Source organism: Echinops telfairi, unplaced genomic scaffold, assembly GCF_000313985.2.
Source record: "Echinops telfairi isolate 266 unplaced genomic scaffold, ASM31398v2 ScPeMD7_7468;HRSCAF=8506_0, whole genome shotgun sequence".
NCBI lineage: Eukaryota > Metazoa > Chordata > Mammalia > Afrosoricida > Tenrecidae > Echinops > Echinops telfairi.
Genome location: NW_022111369.1, coordinates 75334707 through 75355159, shown reverse-complemented (window position 1 = coordinate 75355159; position 20453 = coordinate 75334707). Strand labels below are relative to the sequence as shown.

General features: G+C 34.0%; 1 protein-coding gene across 1 annotated transcript in view; it reads left to right on the top strand.

The window, feature by feature from the left end:
- LOC123520981 (adhesion G protein-coupled receptor L3-like) overlaps positions 1-20453 on the top strand; it is a 612162-nt gene that overhangs the window by 197330 nt on the left and 394379 nt on the right. Inside the window, exon 2 of the mRNA XM_045284068.1 lies at positions 20220-20285. The gene's annotated coding sequence lies outside the window, so the exon portion shown is untranslated. The remainder of the gene's footprint in view (positions 1-20219; positions 20286-20453) is intronic.

Here is a 20453-nt window from a genome sequence, read left to right as displayed (position 1 = left end):
TATGTTGCGAAACCAAAGTTTTACTCTCACTTCCTATTATTTGATGCGTTGGCAGTGCTTGAAATTGTTAATCACTGCTAGTTGAAATACTTTTCCAGTTTTCTTTAGGGTCATCATACGCTTGCTTTTCCTTGTTCTTTTCTGGTCTCTCCTTTAGTTTGCTTCAATGGTTCTGAATGCAAAGATGGGAGTTTCTTAGAGTGCAGTTCTTGATTTTCTCTTGTTTTCTACCCAGATTCACTTCCTTGATAATACCTTCTAGTTGAGCCTTAAACATCATTTAAATGCTTATAAAAGGAAACCCTGCTGGGTTAAGCAGTGTTCCAATAACTCAAAGGTTGACAGTTCCAGCCTACATCTGCGACAGTAGAGAAAGGTGAGGCAGTCTGCAGTCATATAGATTTACTGTCATCACATCAAACATTACTCTGTCCTTTAGTGTTGAGTCAGTATTGACTTGAAGGAAGTGAGTGTAGTGTTAGGTCTTTAAATTCCGAGGAAACTTTAAGAGTTTAGTTCTATCCTGCTGATTCACTTTGAGTTAGAATTTGCTCCACAGAATATTATCTTAGTTATCATGTTTTGTTGAAACAAAATTACCAAGGGTGGATGGCTTTAACAAGCAGAATTTTATTTTCTCAGTTCAGGGAGGATTGAAGACTGAATTCAAGGTTCTAGCTCTGGATTTCTTTCTTTGCTCCAGGGCAAGGTCTTTGCCTCCTCAGCCCCTGATTATTTGGAGATCTCTGTGTGGATGAATTCTATTTTCCCTCATCTGTATTTGCTTACTCACCTTTTGTATTTTATAAGAGACAGACTCAAACTATATGGCAAAGGCTTAATGCCTAGTTCAGCTAACAACCCATCCTAGTCCCAAATAACCAGATGTTTAGACATCAGGGTTTATGACACATCATTTGTGAAACATAATGCTTATTCACAAACTTCTGTCTCCAGCACCAGTATTTACACCAACTCTAGACTCACATCTTCACGTGAAATTGTAATAGGTATGCTCAACTTAATATACATGTCTTAAACTACCCTCCTATTCCCTCCTCACTCCTTTCATGGCTTTTTCTTCTGCCTTTACACTCCCAAAAGTGGCATTTCCTTTCCTCCAGTTGTAGAGGTGAAACATTTATCTTTTTTCTTTCTCTCTTCATATCATGAGCAAATCCTGTTTGTCTCCATTGACTAACATCATCAAGACCCTGATCATTTCTCACAACCTACAATGATGCAAAGCCACCACCTTCACTTATCTTGTTACTGTAATGTCTTCCTACCTGGCTAGTCTACTTCCTACGACTGTCCTTTCTGCCTGTAATCTTTTCTCAACAGAACAGCTAGAGAGTTCATTTAAAAATATAAGTGGTATGTTACGCTTTTGCTCAGAATCTTTCAGTGGTTTTTTTTATATTATGTACAAACAAACAAACAAACAAAGGACCAATAATAGACCAGGGGAATTAACATTTGGCTCTCTATTAGCTCTGTACTTCCTTCTCCTATTCCCCCTATCTAACTTTGCAGCCCATTAACCTATTTGTAGCTATTTAAACATTATTTCCAACTCTTACTTGAGGGCAGTTTTGTTTGTTCCTGTGACCTCACATTATTTTTCTTTTAAATAGCTGCATTTCTTCAAGATTTCACTCAAATGTCACCTTCTCCCTGAAAGATTCTCTTATCAACTCATATGATATGTTAGATTGTGTACACGGAGTTGCTATCACAGCACATTATTAAATATATATTTTGCTTAATTATCTTGTTTTGTTACCTGTATAAACTTCATAAGATTAAAGAATACTTGTTTCGTTAATTGCTGTATTCTAAGCCCAACACCAAACCGAAGACCAAACCCACTGTCATCGAGTCCACTGTGACTCATAGGGACCCTGCAAGAGAGAGTAGAACGGCTCCATATGAGTTTCCAAGACTGTCATTCTTTACAGAAGTAGAAAGCCTCATCCTTTACCTGCAGAGTGGCTGGTGGTTTTGAACTGATAACCTCACAACAGCCCAACTCAAACCTTAGTGATTTAATATTCATTAATTTGTCCAATTAATATTTGATTAATTCAAGTTTTGAAGTTCCCTGTGCCTATCAGGAAGTTTAATAAAATTGTTGAATTAATTACATAGTCATGGAATAAATTAATGAATATTTAATCACTTTTTCAATATTCAGTACATAAGAAACAGGTTGTTATTGTTTTACTAGTTTGTGTAAAAATGGAAGTAATGGAAAATGAATTTTTTTCATATATTTTTTGAAGCCCTCTAATGAATAAGGCTAAAATAATAAAAAGCATATCATTTTGTCTCAAATACCAAGAATTTTAATGTCCAGATTTTATATGATATGGAGTTTTTCTTCAGGAAGGGAAACAGTAAATCTTATTTAAATAATTTATAATTGGAATACCAAAGAGAGAATCTCTTCAGAAGTGATTAAATATTATTTTTAATTTATTAATGACAGATGAATTCACATTTTTACATTTTATCAGAATTCCAGGGGTAAAACACCAATGAAATATAATAATTTAAAACCATGAATTGAAAGCTAATAATTTTTATACTTTTTATTATTATTAAAATGTGATTTCTTTACTCTTTTTAATATTGTAGTGATAGCCACTGGTCTAAATGGATAAAGTAGTGAAAAAAATCTTGCTTATGATACCCAGTGTAATCTACCTTGTTTATTTTTATTTGTTTTTGAATGATTAATATTAATAATGTACATTTACTAGAGAGTTCACTGTATTTTGGATCGCTATACCATCACACTGATACTTGAATAAGTTTTCTTGTAACATTGTCATTTAGTAACTATCATATTAACAAAATTTAGAAATTCTTGGAATCAGATTCCTCATTTGTTAAGTAGTGACCCTATTAATTTTTAAAGCTATGAATATTAAAACTAATGTTCAAGTGTAACCTGCAGCAACTTACAGGATAAATACTTTTGTTGTGCACTTACTAAGTTCTAGTAACATTTTGTTGTTTCGTAGTTGCTATTGCTTTTAATAACCCCATAACACCAATTTTACAGATGAATAAGTTGAAGTATAAAGAGTGTAAGTAATTTAATGTAACGCATCTACTATTGATTGGAAATTTGTATATAAGCAGTGTAGCTCCAAAGCAGATACTCTTTACTATTATTGCATTTGATAGTAGCTTGTGGTAAAGAACTTGCAAGTCTGGCTAGACCAGAGGATGTTCACTGGTATAGATAGGAACTGGAAATCCAGGGAATCCAGGGCGGATGAGTCCTATAGGAGCAGTGGGGTGAGTGGCGATACTGGGAGGGTAGAGAGAGAGTGGGTTGGAAGGAGGGAGCCAATTACAAGGAACTATATGTGACCTCCTCCCTGGGGGACTGACGGCAGAAAAGTGGGTTAAGGGAGACGTTGGACAGGACAAGATATGACAAAATAATAATTTATAAATTATCAAGGGCTCATGAGGGAGGAGGGAGCGGGGAGGGAGGGGAAAATGAGGACCTAATGCCGGGGGTTTAAGTGGAGAGGAAATGTTTTGAGAATGATGAGGGCAATGAATGTACAAATGCACTTTACACAATTGATGTATGTATGGATTGTGATAAGAGTTGTATGAGCCCCTAATAAAATGATTATAAAAAAAAGAGCTTGCTGACATTGATGCATACTGGACTCATCAGAGCTCCTTGAGAGCCAGAGTGGAATTTGCCCCATGGCTTTTAATGGCTGTTTTTGTTTTTTATAGTAGATTGCTTGGCTTTGCTTCTGAACAGCTTCTCCAAAGTCTGAGGCCTTCAACATACAGATTAGCAGCTGAGCACTTTGTTTTTAATACTCTGGAAATAGAATAACCCAATAAATAATATATCCTGTCATCTTTAAGTTTACGGTGTGATGGATGATATATAAAATAGACAAATTGAGTAAGCAAGACATTTTTCATCATTTATTAAAACTAATAACAATAGTACTTTTGGGTTTGGTTCCCTTAAATGTCCAGTGTACTTCTCTATTGCTTTTAGTTTTCTTATTTATTAATTTATTTAGTGAAACATTTACTTATATTTTAAAGGGGGGGTGTATTTCCTTTCATGGCTGCTTAGTCCACAGGTCTTCATACTTTCTAGAAACTGGGGCGTCTGTGTTAATTTTTATATCACATAGCTTTAGAATAAATATTATTGGATAAGTGAATGAACAAGTGAATGAAGTTATTTGCATAAGTAGAGAGTTAAAGGATGTGCGTTACAAATTTGGCGCACAGAATTAGAGATGAGAAAAGAGTATTTGAGGGATAATGACAATCATCAAAATTTAGTAGAAGTAATGATTATTGTTATATAGTTTGAGGAATTTTTTTTCTAATAGTGCTGGTACTTTAATGACATATCAAGTTTTGAATAGCTGTGATGTGCGTGGTGTTTTAATAGGTGTAATAAGATATAGCTGTGCTAATGTTCTTGACACAATTCTAACAATTATGACAACTCTTACATAGACTTAAATTGAATTTCTAGAGGGAATATTAAACGGTTGGATATTCTTTAAATGACAAAATAATATGCTTATCTTTCAAATGGCATGGAAGATGAGATGAATATTGTAGGCTAGTAGAATTGTTCCCATGACAAAGAACAGTGGTTATAATACTATGGCCATCCTGAAGAGATATGCTGTGTTGCTAACTTCTAACTGAAGGTGGAGTCTCAAAACCCACTGCCTTGAGTTGAGGGCATCTTACATTGAGCCTATGGGACAGAGTAGGACTGCCCCTGTGGGTTTCCAAAACGGTCTCTGTTTGCGGGAGTTGAAAGCTTCACCTTTCTCCCGAGGAGTGGCTGCTCCTTTTGAACTGCTGACCTTGAGGTTAGCAGCCCACTGCATAACTGCTGTACCACCAGGGTTATAATAATGGGTGCAGGGGTGGGGGTAGAGGAGGAGGAATAAAGATACATGGGAGAAAGGAGAAGGAAGAAGAGTTAGGAGAGGATGAGAAAGCAGAATACCGAGACTGAAGGAGGAGGAGGAGAAACGTTTGCCATCGGGTTTGCTTACCTTTGGAGGTCATCCTGCCTAAAGCTAATTCGAGTCAGTACATGACTCAGAAGCCAAGCTTATCCTTTTAAACATAAAATCTATTTTTCCTTTGCTCCACTGAGACTAATGGATGAACCAATGCTTTGGAAAATAGAAAAGGCTTAGAAGAGGCTTTTAGTAAACCCCAGGTTTGATGTTTAAAAACAAATGGAATAAACTAGCAAAAACAAACACAAATTAGGTCATATACCTACCGGAGGACTTCAAAAGCCCAAGGTAAAATCCAGTATCTTCCATTTCCATGAACATTTTGAATCCCTCTTCTATTGTTTAGGCTTCTCTTGGTGCCATTCTTCCCCTCCATTTTTAGATGGTCCATGGACATTTAACTATGCTTCTATTGGATGCCAAGAATCTAGAACTCTGATATCAACTCCCCTTACTCCCTTCCTTCCCCCACCAGGAACCCTTATTTTTTATTATATATATATATTTGCTGTTTATTATACCATCAAATATCTCCTTTCACCTACAATTCTGTTATTAGTTCCCCTCGAGTCATCACTGCTATCCGGTCCCTCTTCTCTCTCTTCTCCCTGCTCTTTTTGTACCTTCAGGCAATCATTACTCCCATTACTAATTCTGGAGGATTGATGTATCTTGGATTTCATGTATTTAAGGATCCTAATTATAAAAATGAACTTTTGCAGGGCTAACAAGATTAATAAGGTAAAACTCAGACCATACTACAAAGGGGAGGAAATATTAAAGAAATTTTGAATATTAAAAAAATATTAAAGAACTAGAGGATAGTTATGTGTTCCATCAGTGCTATACTGCACCATAGATATATCAGCCCTCCTGTGTGGGCTGGGACGACTGTCCAGTTATCTTACAGGTAAGTTTTGGGTCTCCACTTTGTCCACGCTCCTTCACATCAATTTGATTGCTTATTTTTGACCTATCCCAGTTAACACCTTATGATCACACAGGCTGGTTTGATTCTCCTTTGTGAGCTTTTTTGCTTCCCTTCCAGATGGCCACTTGTTTAACTACAAGCCTTAAAGACCCCAGGTGTTGTATCTTTTAATAGCCAGGCACCTTGAGCTTTATTCACCACTTCAATAAGTTCCAAAATACTCCAGAAGAAAGAAAATGTTTGAAACTGATGGCAGTAGCTATTGCACAACTATGCTTGATTGATTTAATTATGGTATGTTAATAATATCTGTAAGAACTCCCATACATGATTAATAATAATAAAAAGAATCTTTATTTTCAGTAACTACACTAATCCTGAGGACAAATGATATCTAATCTAATATTACATCTGATTCAAATGTAGACACAATGTCTACTACAATTCTTGGAGCTCTCCAGCAGGACAATCTCCTACCTAACCTGGGTAGAAATACAGAACGGTGATTAGTATCCTTAGGAGCTGTTAGAATTAAGGGAAAAGCAAATTTTCCTTATTGTTTCTCCCATGAATATTTCATCTATATAGTTATAATTTTGATTAATGTCTGTAATATTTTTCATATGCAGTTTTACTTTTGGGGAGTGGGAAATATATGCAGCAAAACATAAACCAATTCCACAATTTCTACATGCACAATTCAGTTACATTGATAATATCCTTTAAGTTGTACAATAATTCTCAGCATCCATTCCTAAATATTGAGTAACACTAAGGTAGACTCACAGTTTCCTAAGCTTATTGTCTAACTTTTTTAGTTATGATTGTCATTTGTATCTAAATTCTTCAAAAGAGTATAATGCTGAAGGTCATCACTTTTTAAAATTAGACTAACCAGTTACTTGGTTTGAAGATAACTACAGGAGTATTTTTGTCTTAAACTGAAGGATATATTACATCAAAGTAGTAGAGTTATTATTATTATTATTGTTGCTGTTGTTTTGGAGGAGGGCAGGGTGGGGAGATAAGGTTTCATCCAGAATTGTCAACTTCAGAAGGTCTGGATTCCATTAGAATTTGAAATTCTGTTCCACATTATTTCTTCCATTTTGGGCATGATTCTTTTACAGAATCTTTGATCAGAGTGTACTGTAATGTTACAGGCTATCATCCAGTTCGTGTGATCTCATGACAAACAAAAAGTTCTTGATGGATATAATTAGCCACACATAGCCTTGTGCTTATCTAATTCCTGACTCACCTCGTGACTCTGTTCCCTTAGACAAAAGCAATTGCTGTAGTAGGCTTAGCTACTGACAAGACTTTGAGATCTTCCGCATTACACAACAAATGAGGAGACAGAACAGTAACATTAAAAACTGTTGGATGGAGTTGTAGTTAGCTTGGAATTTAGCACCTTATCATTTGTTCTTCTTTTTGACCCATTTTCACTTTAATTTTTATTCTTTTCTGTGTTGCTTTCCATTGAGAAACATGTTTTTTAAGTTTTATAAGAACTTCATCCACATGTAAAATTCAATAATTCAATCATTTCAAAGAAGAGTTGTACAATTATCTCCGCATTCAATTCTAGAACAAGTTCTTCTTCCTGGTACTCATTGTTATTCATGTAGTTATTGTTTTCTAATTGTGGCAAAAATATACAGAACAAAACATTTTCCAATTCAACAGCATCCACCTGTGTAATTCAGTTCCATTTATTATACTTATCTTGTACAACCATTATTGATATTCTTTTCTGAATTATTCTTCCATTAACATAAACTCAATGCCTCCTAAGCCTTTGTCTATGGCAACCATTAGTCAAGTTTGGTTTCTTTTTTTTTCTCAAGTAGTTTTCTTGGTATGATATTCACATATAATACACTACCATGGTTAAATAGCTTTAAAAACAAGCCATGTGTACAGCATCATCACAATAAATTCTACTGCTCTCTCCTGCCTTCTTTGTTTACTTCCCAAATCCCGTCACCCTCTTCACCCATTATCCCCTCTTCACAACCCTGAGAAACCATTGCATCAGTTACTGTCTCTCTCACCCACTCCTGTGCTTCACAAACTGTAAAACTGACAGAAACAATAAGAAACAAAGCAAAACAAAACAGCAAGAAGAAAATAATAACAATCCAAAATTAAAATACAAATCAAGCATAATAAAGAAAGCACTACCATCAATATTTAAAAGGTCAGAGAATACATTTCTTTCCCGGATCAGGACAAATGACCACGGATCATATCGTTCCTTGGATCGATCTACCAAAATCAAGTTACAATAATCTCAGGCTAATAGTCAGGCTGTTCCAGTACTTTGCCTGTGGCCAGAGGGGATCGCCAGAGGTTTCATCTGACTAGATAGTCTGCACATGGATTTGGGGCTCTCACTGCCCACTGTAACCTCCTACAAACTGGCTATTCAGAATTTAAACTCTGATACTTTCCCCTCATCATATTTGGATTTTGTTATCATCATCTTTGCTTTTTCCGTGTAGACGTAGTTGACTCCTCACTTAGATGACTACTCGATTGAATATAACCCTTTAAGACCCCAGACATTATTTCAGTTGCTAGCTGAGTACCATCTCTGTATTGCCTACACTTTGCTGTAACACCCTTGTCTTTGGTGATCACTCCATGAAGGTGAGTATGGAGCGTGTTAACCATTAGTTCTTCTTGGATGGGGTCTACAGTTAACTTTGAGCCCAGAATCCATCTGCTTGTCCATGAGTTATAAATGAATCTGGTTTACTTTGGCAGTCTTATTAAGACAAATCCAAGGACATCAAAAACAAACATAAAAACACATAAAAGAAAAGCATTGTCAACTCTCTCGCCAGGCTGTAATTTAATTCATTTGAAATATTTCTGTTTCATAGTGTTCGGAGTTTTGTTTTTATTTTCAAACGTTTTCTGTATATGAACCTAGGATAGATAAATCTGTAGACACAGTAACTGGATTAATAGTTTCTCAGCTTTATGGCAAAGGCGGCTGAGAGGAAACGTGGAGCTAATAAGAATGAGTATAAGAAAGAAGAACATGCTGTAAGCTTCATTGTGGTGAGTATTATGAAGTCTTTTAAATAGGATAAAACAATCGAGTTGCATACTATGGGAAATTGTATGCCAACCAATCTGCTAAAAACAAAGATAAGTTATTATAAAAAATTAGACCAATAATTGTGATGTTGCATCAAATTACACCCTAAAATTTCAAATTCAGGGAAACAAATTCCATGAGATGTTCAGTTGGACACAAGCGTTATCAACAATTGCTATTATGTTGTTGTTATGAAAATATGTTTAACACAACATTTACCAATTTAACCTTCTTTAGGAATACTACATAGTAATATCACTTAGACTAATAATTTCTCACAACTATTATGCTTAATTAATGGCAGGCTGTCCATCACCGTAAACATCTCATGGCTGCTCTGATTTCCTACAAGTTTTTCTCCTGTCACTACTACTAATAATGTATTTTCTTTTCATTTCATACAGATTTGTTTTCAGTGTGGTTGCTCGAGATGATGATAAGGTTCTAGATTTTTGTAGACATTATATGGAACGTTTAAGTGGTAATAATTCAGCTAGCTTTACCATCCACCAGCTCGCATAAACGTCACTCTCTTGACACATTGTAGAGGCACAAGTGGGAGGCAGTGTGGTGTGTGAATGCTGGTGCTAGGGTTTACTAGTACAGCTGTATCATTTTTCTCAGTAGGAGATAACAGGATGTTGTCTTGTAATTTTTTATTGCTATATAATGAAATAAAACCATAATAAATAGCATTAGGCAAATAAAGTCGATTTGTACTGAATTCATTTTGCCTTCATCACTTAGGCTTTTAAGTACTTGTGTATCCTATATTGGCTTAATTGGATCATGTTGCCTTTCACTTTCTTTGAATGCAATGGAGAGATGCTTTATTTTTCTATTTGTTTTGCGATATTTAAGGAATATGTAAGTGAATTTGCTTTATGTTTTACTTTGTACTCTGAACATAAGTGTCCAGAAGTTTATCTAAATTGTACTTTGATTAATTTAGTTGGCTTCTTAGGCTTAATTTTGCTTTAATTGTGGTTTAGTTTTTATTTATATGTGATTTATATTTAAAGCAACATTGTAATATTAGACACTCTAAACGTTTTTACATAATAGGTGGGATTTTGCCAGCATTGCTAAAAATGAATTTGGAGAGTTAAAAATTATGTCAGCTAAGCTTTTTTTGAAACATCTTTTCTACTTCTTTCTCTGGAACAATTTATCTTTAATCTTTTTTATTATAGAAACCATAACAAGCCAGTTTTAGAGTTATAATAATCATATTGATGAAAATATGAAGAAATTTTAAACGTTTATGGGAAAATTAGATTAAAATATAAAAGTAAAAATATAAACTTCATTTCTGAACTAAAGTTCCATCAAGTTCATCATCAAGGTCAGACCATCCATTTAGTTCATCCCTAAAGAACTGAGAGTCCTAGTAATTTAACTGTGTCAATGCAATCTTCTCTACATTCTTTGAAGAAAGGATGACCTTCAAAGTTTTTGCTTGTTTTTTTAATGTTAGGAAACAATATGTAGTCAGAGAAGCCAAATCAGGTGGATGCTTAGTAATTTCCCATTGAAACTCACTAAATTGCCCTGGTTTTCTGAGAAGAACGAGCAAGGGCAGAAGGCCTCTCTGGCGCTGATACTGCAGCTTTTCTGCTGAAACTTTGGATAACATTTTCAAAGCATCTCATAGTAAGCAGATGTTATATTTCTTTGGTCCACCAGCTAGTCAACAAGCAAAAGATGGCCTCTACTGCAAATCAACGACTGCCATGCGTTTGTTCTAGGCCATTTCACTTTTGGTTTAAATGGTTGCATCGCGTCTACTTCGTGGAGGTCTTGCTGTGATTGTGCTTCCGCCTTGAAAATCAGACTGGAAAGGGCCCTTTCATCTTCTGTTCCAAATCTTCCAAAACGTACTTCAGAATCTTGGTCTCACTGTTTAAGCAGTCTAGGTACTGTTCTGTTCATGTCTGCTGGTGATCTGGATTGGTCCGTTTTGCCACCCATCTAGTAGAAAGGTGACTCAATTTTGGTCTTTCAGTCAGAATCGTGTAATTTGAACCCATTGAGATGTATCTATGCTTCTGCTATTTATCTTCCTAAAAACCCGAAGCAAACTCATTGCCATCGAGTCGATTCAGACTTACAGTAACTCTTTAGGACAAGACACTGCCCCTGTGAGTACCTGAGACAGTAATTCTTGATTCGAAACCTCGTCTTCTCCTGAGCAGTTAGTGGTTTCAAACTGCTGGCCTGGCAGTTCACGGCCCAACTTGTAATTGCTACACTGCCTTGGTTACGTGGGGCACAGCCCAGATTAAATGTCCACGGTATGTTGCTGAAGACTTATTTCAACAGGATCTCTGCCTCGCTTAAAATGAGTTCTCCATTTGAAAACTGTTGATTTGTTTAGGAGCATCCATGAGTTTTCCATTCAAGGGTCACAAGTTGGATGTTTGTCATTTCTTCAATTTTAAGGGAATTCAAGTTACTCCGAATAGGGACTGTTTTCTTACTGATGACTTAGACTTCTTATGGCCTGAAACCTGATCTGATTCAGACATGTAATAGCAAGTTTATTTTGGTGAAAGGAATGAAATTCATGCATACATTTTCATAATATGCATATCCATGAACTTTATGAAGACATGTGACTTTTTCTAAAGAACATGATAATTTAAAAGAAATACTATGGTGAGTCAATGAGATGTACAACTTTATTTTCATTTGTAGTGATAGACAAAATTCTGTGTAAGTCTTTAATTCAATTGAATCTAATAATTTTTGAAGCAGTGGAACAATCAAAAGTATTCCTTATTTTAGATATGAATTTTACCCTGATAATTCTTGAGTGTATACTTCTAAAATAACATAACATTCGCTATCAAAATAAACTAAATTCATCTACAAATTAAAGTGAAAAATTAATTTAGGTAATTTTATTTTTCCATTTTCCTTTGCCTTGTATTTTTGTGCTTAGTTTAATAAATTGGTTTAATTTTATAGCAATTGGTAGATTGTAAAGAGAATGTTTTATTTGCAAAATGTGAGTACACTCAGTCCTCCAAAATACTTCAACAAAATTTTTTTAGTGAATAAAAGAGACAAATGGACATTGCTTGGACTATATGATATCCATTTTTCTTGCATATTTACCTATTTATGAATTACTTAAATATACACATATATTTAAGTTATGTGCATAATACATATAAAATAAACAATTGAAATGCTTAAAATTATATCTAAAAATTTAGGATGAAATACATATACAATGAAGTTTCAAAAAGTTCATGGAACAATTCCATTATTTTTAATTCTATTTTTCAATGAAACCTTTGAAGCATCTTTACATATCTTTTAAACTTTATTCAGGGTATTAACTTTAGATTATTATTAATACTAGGCAAATGTGACCTTAACTAGTTTGAATTATTAACAATACCACTACAGGTATGTGGAATTCTGTTTTTGGTGTGATTGTTCTTTGTGCATTACACATTTTTGTAAATGAAATATATTTTCAAAATATGATTTCAAAACTATAGATACTTTTCATTTTGGGTAAAACAACTTGGATGTTTTTTTCCAGTTGCAATTCAATTTTCTTAAATGACATGATTTGTGATGATTAATATTTTAGTGTATCGCCGCTCTATGTTTGGGTTTGTATTTATTAGAATTCTATTTAGAAAATAAGAATTACTACGTCTTGATAGAGGGCTTCTTTATAAATCAAGTTCATTACATTTTTGTGAAATGTGACTCTTTCATTTTTCAAAATGTATTTCTGGATTAAGCACCATGTATGGTCTGAGTTCCTGGAGTTGTAGTCACAGATAAATGATTCATTACTGTATAAAATAAAGTATACGGTTATTAAGACCTCAGTACTGAAGGTTTTGTGCTTGTAATCTTATGGACAATGAGAAATAAGCTTCACGGATGAGCTACAAGCAAAGTAGGAATTGCACCGTGAAAAGGTGGAGAAAGTAGAGCAGTCCTGCATTGGAAAGATGCTATTTGATAAATAAACTAATCTGTCTTAGTCCTGAGTCTGATTCCCACCCACCCACCCACCCCTCCACTTGTACAGAAACATTTCTTTATTTTCTCTTTTCTACTTTTTAATTTTACCACAATCTTCCCCATGCACAGTTGGATCATCCCCAGAACTCTTGGGCAAAGGTCACTTCTCAGAAGCTTTTTAAACTTTAGTTAAAATACATTTATTGATTTTATTTAATGACCAGAGGACTGAGGGTTTTTGGAAAAAGCTCATCTGAGATGCAGTGTCTGTCCGGGCAGTCTAAACCGTCTTAAACCTCTGAGAACACTTCATTAGCCCCAAGGCTCTTATAGTTAAAAAAACTTTGTGAAGATTCTGACATCCTGTATTTTCCTTGGAATTGCTATCAGCTGACATTGTGGTCACAGACAGGGGCATAAGAATCCTTTTTCTTCTACTGAAATTGTACAAGTATATAAATATTAAATAACTTCTAAAATTGTAAGTTTGTAGACACTATTTTGTGCACAATAACTTTCTTAGGCTACTTTTCTTTATATGTAAAGGCTGAGGATTACTTGTTTTATTATTTTAATATACTGTAAAGGAACATACATTTTTACATTCCAAAATCCCAATAATTAAGAACAGTATAATATATTTTCAAATGAACACTTTCAGAATTTTAAAATCACCTCCTTTTATATTTTTTAACTAAGGCTGTAATATAAATGACAAGATTTACAACATTCATAATGTTGAGATAATTCTCATGTGAGTCAGTAATGGTACTCACTTAGTAATTCATTGTAGTTAATTTTGTCCCAGCACCCATGTTTCTGGTGAGGTCCTGATATATCTGTTCACTGGTGTCAAAGGAGAGGAAGAGAAACTACTGGGTATTGCATTTTAAAATGATTCAGTGTATAAAAACAAAACAAAGAAAGACCATCAACTCACTGCCGTGGAGTCAATGACGACCCATCGCACTGCTGTAGGATTGAGTGCAACTGCTTCTTAGGGTTTCAGAGGCTGTAAATCCTTATGGAAGAAGACAGCCTCTTCTTTCTTCTGTGAGTGACTAGTGAGATTGAATTTTCCATCCTTCATTTGCAGCCCAACACTTAACCTACTGCTTCACCAAAGTCCATTTTCAGTGTAGCCACAGTTTAAATAGGGAACATCTATTCTTATGCAACCTTGCAAAATGCATTTACTACGAAAGACAAAGTGGCTGTATAATTTTCTTTGCACATTCACTCTAAAATTTGAAATATTTGGAGCTTTAAAATTCATGCTAAAAGAAAAAAGCAATGATCATGTGTTCAAATAGTTTCATAATTCTATTTAATTTAGTATTTGTAATTTTCTATTAGTATTTCCAACCCTTTTTTATCGACTCCTTTGTATTTTGAGCAATGTTTATTATTACTGTAATTATTATTTTAAAAAACTATTGTGGATTTGGTGAAGGTTACAGAGCAGATCCTCGGTTTTAATTTCAACAATTCATCCACAATTTGTTTCATCGCCTCCATAATCTTTTATTCCTCAGTAAAAGATTACTTATCCCATTTTCCTGTGTTTTGTGTCTCCTTTCCCTTCCTTTCCTCACCTTTCTAAATTCTGTCCTTGTGTGAATGTCGTCTTGGAGCTCAAATGGTCGACTACTCTGAGCGGTGTGTGTCTCACCAAGACGACTGTTCTCTCTCCTATTCGACTGGGCTCTGAGCTCAGTTCCGGACCTGCCCTGTCACTAGGGGCATTGTCTGGGGGTTCTTCCAGTCTCTAGCCAACCAGTGAGTCTGGTCAATCATGATCTTGATTTTGTTCCACATTTTGGTGCCACTCTATTCAGGACCTCCTAGTGTGATCTCTTTCAGAGCGGGTGGGAAAGGTACCATTTCCTACAGGGTCTTCATTTTTGCTGACCTACTTGACTTTATTTTTTAACAGTTTTATTAGCCTTTCATCCACATGTCAAACAGTTCAATAGTTCAATCATACCAAGTGGAGTAGTACAATTATCACCACAGTCAATTCTATAACATTTTCTTCTTCCTTGTACTCATTGTTATTCATGTAATATTATTCTATTTTTAAAAGTTTTATTAGCACTTCATCCACATGTCATACAATTCAATAATTCTAGAACATAGTCTTCCTTGTATTCATTGTTTTTCATGTTATTATTTCTTTTTCTAATTGGGCCAAAAATATACACAACAAAACATTCTGATTCAACAACTTCTACATGTGTAAAGCAATGTGATTGATTATACTGTTCATGTTGTACAGTTGATTGAGATATTGATTGTTGATATCATTTCCAAAAGTATACCACCACAATGAACAGAAATGCATTACCCCTTAAGAAACAGCACTTTCTCCTTCACTCATGGTAACCATTGGTTAAGTTTGGTTTCTTTTTATTCCTTTTTTTTTTTTGGTAGTTTTCTTGATATAGTATACACACATTGTACACTTTCACGGTTAAATCCCTTTTAAAAAAGAGTTGCATATACATCATCACAATCAGTTCTATTGCTCCTCCCTCCCTCCTGCATTCTATGTTTTCTCCCCAAATTCCCTCAAAATCTCCACTCACCCCAACTCCCAATATTTATTATTTAGAGCTTCTGAATTCCTACTGAAATTGAAGCAAACGAATATTGATATAATTCCTTTTTCAATTAAAACTTTTAAACTACTAAGTGATTATTACAATGTATTTTGTGGAAACACATTGCTTTGAACATTTTTCATAGAGTATGAGAATTATGTACTTTTAAACAATTGTTACCTCATGATATAAGTGGGGTGGATTTTAGCATGTTATAATAGAAAATGATCATTTAATGTGTAATGATTAGACACATTCTATTATCAAAGAAAGAAGCTTAGAAATTCTCATTATAGAAGTTGGAAAGTCATGATTAGTATTCAAATATGTGATAATTATAGTCATAACAGCTATTTTTGAGGGGTGAAAACAGGATTAAATTACATGATTGCTTTTTATATTGATAATTTAAAAATAATTTTCAAGCAGAGAATGAAAAAATAAAGGCATTGTTGAGGAAATAATCTTCCTGGAAGCTTACCAAATCTTCGGGTTAAAGAACTGGACTGCTGATGACTTCTAAAGCAGAAGCGTTAAAGAAGAGCTGAAATGTTTGTTCCGTAGTCATTAATCCATCATGCTCACATCGAATCTCTGATATAAATGGGATTCTTTTCTACTTCCCTGTACATGCTTTCATCAGTCACATCTAAAGTATATGTAACTATCTTTTCACATATCGTGTAATTTTATCAATTTTCTTTATACAGTAGAATATTAGAACTCATTCTGATGGTGGTAAATCAACAGCAAGTCTTATTTTCTCACTTATCGTGCCACATGGCAATAACGGTACAGAACTTCACATATCAAGGACACAGCTATCATGTCTTGAATCAGTCCTAGATCAAACTTAAGGCAGGTCCTTCAGAGTATGAATGCCTTCACATCGTCTGACCCACTTGGTAACTGAGGTCATTTGGGAATTCATATAGCTATCATGTCTTGTTTCTCTGGCTAGGACTTCTAATAAAATGGTGAAAAAAATTGTAATGGTGTATCCTGGTTTTGTTCCCAATTTCAAAGGAAACAAAAATCATTCTCCATTACATAAAATGCTAGGTATTGTTTTTCATGTATGTTCTGAAACATATTGTGGAAGTTCCCTCCTATTCTAATAGAATCCTAGATTTTATGAAATGTTTCTCCTTTCATAAGCATGACCTGTGGTTTTTTTTTCTTTGTTCTAATGATGTCATCTCTTACATTGAGTGATTTTCTAATATTGAGTCATCCTTGTATTCCTGAGATCGTGGTTACGGTGTGTGTCATTTTAAATACGCTGTTGGATTCTATTGGCTGGTACAGTTTTCATGACTGGCATCTTTGTTCATAAGAGACACTAGTCTTTTTTTTTCCCCCTTGTGATGTCTTTGTCTAGGTTGAGTATCGAGGTTATATTTGCTTCATATAAAGATTTAGATAATAGACTTATTTTCACCTTTTGGAATAGTTTAAATAGTATTGACATCATTGGCATTATTCAATTTTTGTAGAATCACTCAGTGAAACCGTTTGGTCTAGGACATTTCAAATGGAGGAGGGGGTGTTCGGTAGCTGATTTAATGTCATCCTTTGGTAGAGGTCTAATCAGACTTTCTGTGTTCCTCTCCTGAGTTAGTTCAGGTAGGTTGCGTGCTTCTCAGAATTTGTTCATTTTATATAATTTATCCAGTTTGTTACCACACAGTTATTCATAATATTGTGTCTCTTCTTTCCAATTTGTTTTCCTTTCTCACACTTTATCCATGTGTTTCTGTTCATTGTTGTACATTAACTTTGCTTTAAAAAAAACTATTTAGATCCAGAGCATTTCCATCTTATTCATAATGTCTGGAGTAAGTTATTGTAATTGGTAGAACATTGATTTATACAGCATATGTGATTGAAAAGTAATGAAAAGCAAAATATAAACAGATTAAAGATTTCATTTTCCTCCAAAATATACCAAGTTTTACATCCTCCATTTAGTGCATTGCTTCAATAGTCACTTTACTTAAAATTATTTTTCTTAGCTCTTTTACTTAATGACTCTTACAAAAAATTTACTAAATACAAAATAAACAGTATATTCCTTTCTGGTGATAGAATAGCCTCATTTGATATGAAACCTCTCCTTCCCTTATATCCTCCGTTTCTTCCTTCAGTCTGTCATCACCCTGTTCTCTACCCAAGCTTGGCTCTTTACCTTAGGAGGCTAAATTACCACATGTAAGCGTGTTCTGTAGTCTGAGATGTCTGCTGACTCTTAAGTGCCATAAGTGGGCATAATCGAGTGAAGCACTGAGAGATGTTGAATAGCCAGGATGTAAATGTTAAAAAAACAAAAACAACTCTCTGCTCTTAGGTATAAAAAGAAAACCAAATCTATAAAAATAGCCAAGCAAACAAGTTCCAAAACATATATGATGGTGTATTGTGTATCTCATTTAATGTGAGCAAAATACAGTGGGCTTATTTTAAAGATGCTAATATTTTGTTCACTCAGTTAGTCTTGTTAGGTGCTTAGTTTGATAAGTAAACCAACTCTCAGCAAGTCAATTCGCACGTATTGATGCCACGCAGGAGAAGGAACTGACCTGTAGGGTTTCCTAGGCTGCAGATCTTGTTGGTGGTGGGTCAATCTTTCTCTGTGTTCTCTAGTTAAGGGTAATGTAAAAATGAAGAAGGAATAGTGCCTGCTATCAAATTATTCACATATAATATATGGTTGATTGCATTAGAGAAATAAGAGAAGACATCAGGGAAAATAGAATTAGTTCTGTCTATGCTGGAGTAGGTTTTGTGGTATGAGCTGAAACTGACTAATTCATGATGCTTAAAAGTCACAATACTTTCTAAATGGTAGATAGAATAAATAAATTGTGATAACCCTTTTAGGCAATATTGTGCTGTCATTACTAATGACTGTACTCATGTGGAGTATTTAAAATATGGTATTTTCCTGTTTTGAAAAAAAAGGAGATATTTCATGTTAAGAGCCAATACATACTGAACGAGCTTCTTGAAGGAACCATTGTACAGGGAATATCCAAGTAGTTGACTGAAAAATGGTCTTCAATTTCCTATTCATGTAGTCAAGCTTGCCATTTAAATATGAACTTGGATTGATCTTCTGTTACAGCACCTCACTAATTGATCAAATATGAATGGACTCTCACTATCATGATGAACCAAAATACTTCATGGTTCATTGATTTAATAGTTTTATATCCTCGGACAAAATAATGTGCTTCTATAGTTAATCACAGAACCCTGGGGGCACTGTGATTAAATGCTCATTTCTAACTAAAAGGTCATCAGTTTAAACCTGTCAACCACTTTGCAGAAGGAAGAGAGGGTAGTCTGAATCGTTCAGTATTGACAGCTTGGGAGACTCCACGGGGCAGTTCTCCTCTGTGAGAGGGTGGCTGTGAGTGGTTACCCACTTGGTGGCAACAGAGTTACTTTGCTTGTTTATTAATTATTTTTTATTAAATTCTGCGTTCACATTTATATTTAATGTGGCTGGTTGTAATAAATGTGACTCTAAAATAGAGCTCAATTTAAATTCTATGCTATGTACTTGAGCTCCTTATCTAATTACTTTCTCATTTTGAAAAGTTTCTAGAATAGACAATGGATTTTGTCATTTTTTTGGTAGCATAACATTCTACTAATATATAATGTGTCCAACAGAATATTCAATGTGATTATACATTCATTAATGCAATGAATGCTTCAATAAAGCTCTTAAACAGACTATTTAGAAAATTCCAATTTTTCTATAACCAGTTGCAGAACCGTTTGTTTACTTTCAAGGAAAAATAGTTCTAAAGATAATGTTTTTATGTGTGTAATAAAAGAAAAATGCTAATTATCAGCTTGAGAATATGAAAAATAAAAAATATTTGGAAAATATTAAGGAAATGAAGGATAAGTATAAATCAAATTTTAAGCTCATGCTTTGTTATTTCTTTATGATGTTTTAATCTGAATTTAGATTATTGTCATCACAGTAGTTGTAGATGCAGATATAAATACATAAAGAATATTTATTGATGTGTTATTATGCAAAAAGATATACTAAGGTTCATTTCATTCACTTTAAGGGTTTCCCCCCACTTATTATACACTTATTATATACAAATAATTATACACAACCTAAGAGCTCAAGTAGAAGTGACCTGTTGCAAGACATCAGAAAATATTTTTACAGATCTCAGAAGTTACTCTATTATTTATTTCAAATTTAGTATACTTTGACATATAAATAAGTATATATTAAGTTTATCTTAAATTCATTGGTTCTTTTATTAGGAGAATAGCTTTTCCATTAAATCTTCAGTTAGTTGGCATAGGAAGGTCTGTCATAAGTATATCAAATTATCTGTTGATATTCAGGGTTCTGCAGATATACCCAAACATTTCTGGGGAACAAATGTACAAGAAATATAAATATCTATTCGAATAATTCTGCAAACATACACATGGGTTGAAATATATTTTTGTCTCATCCTCTAATTAAATAATTCATATTTTGTTTACAGAAATGTTCAATTCACTAAATTGGAAGAGAAAACCATGGAGTTTTAGCAACTGACGAGTAAATTAAGGTAATGATTTATTATTTCAATCTTGTTTTGTTGTAGTTTCAAAATATATACTACATATTTAATATATACTAATTTATACATATTCACGTTAGTGTAAACTTTTGTGAATCTTTATCATATTTAAATTTTTCCTTTTGTGAGTTTATAAAATTAAATTTTATTGGGTTT